Below are 446 nucleotides of genomic sequence, written 5' to 3'. Positions count from 1 at the left end.
AATTTCTGACCTTTGTTGTGGCATTTGTCTTTCTTTATCATGCATATAATAATCATAAGGAAAATGTCAACTCCGCTAATTCAATTAAGGATGCAGAGATTTTACAGCTCATGTGAGTAGTTCGATTTGGTGACTCCTTCTTTTAGCCGTTGGATACAACTTTTTTGATATCTTCGTAATAATCGACATGAAAGAATATTCGGTAATTTTTATATTCATGTAAAAAATTAATTACTTGTCTGTAAATAAATATCATAATTTATTTTTACATAAAAATAAAAATATATTTTATTAAATTTAAAACATTTTAAATAATATTATTTTATTTTTATATGTTTTTACGTCATATCATAATATATTTAATAGCAATTTTTATGAATATTTAATAGCATGTTTATACAACATACAACGTTCATGTCAAATCAAATCGCTCACTCTTGCGCCTG

General features: G+C 24.7%; 1 protein-coding gene across 1 annotated transcript in view; it reads right to left on the bottom strand.

Annotated features, from left to right (window-relative positions):
- LOC111315770 (embryogenesis-associated protein EMB8-like) overlaps positions 1-74 on the bottom strand; it is a 22,950-nt gene extending 22,876 nt beyond the window's left edge. The window contains exon 1 of the mRNA XM_022917769.2: positions 1-74. This exon is cut by the window's left edge and continues 447 nt beyond it. The gene's annotated coding sequence lies outside the window, so the exon portion shown is untranslated.
- Between the last annotated feature and the right edge of the window lie 372 nt (positions 75-446).

This window comes from Durio zibethinus, chromosome 20 (genome assembly GCF_047325235.1).
Source record: "Durio zibethinus cultivar Kanyao isolate XHJ-2024 chromosome 20, ASM4732523v1, whole genome shotgun sequence".
Taxonomy (NCBI): domain Eukaryota; kingdom Viridiplantae; phylum Streptophyta; class Magnoliopsida; order Malvales; family Malvaceae; genus Durio; species Durio zibethinus.
The sequence above is the reverse complement of the archived record's forward strand: the minus strand, read 5'-3'. Positions and strand labels throughout refer to the sequence as shown.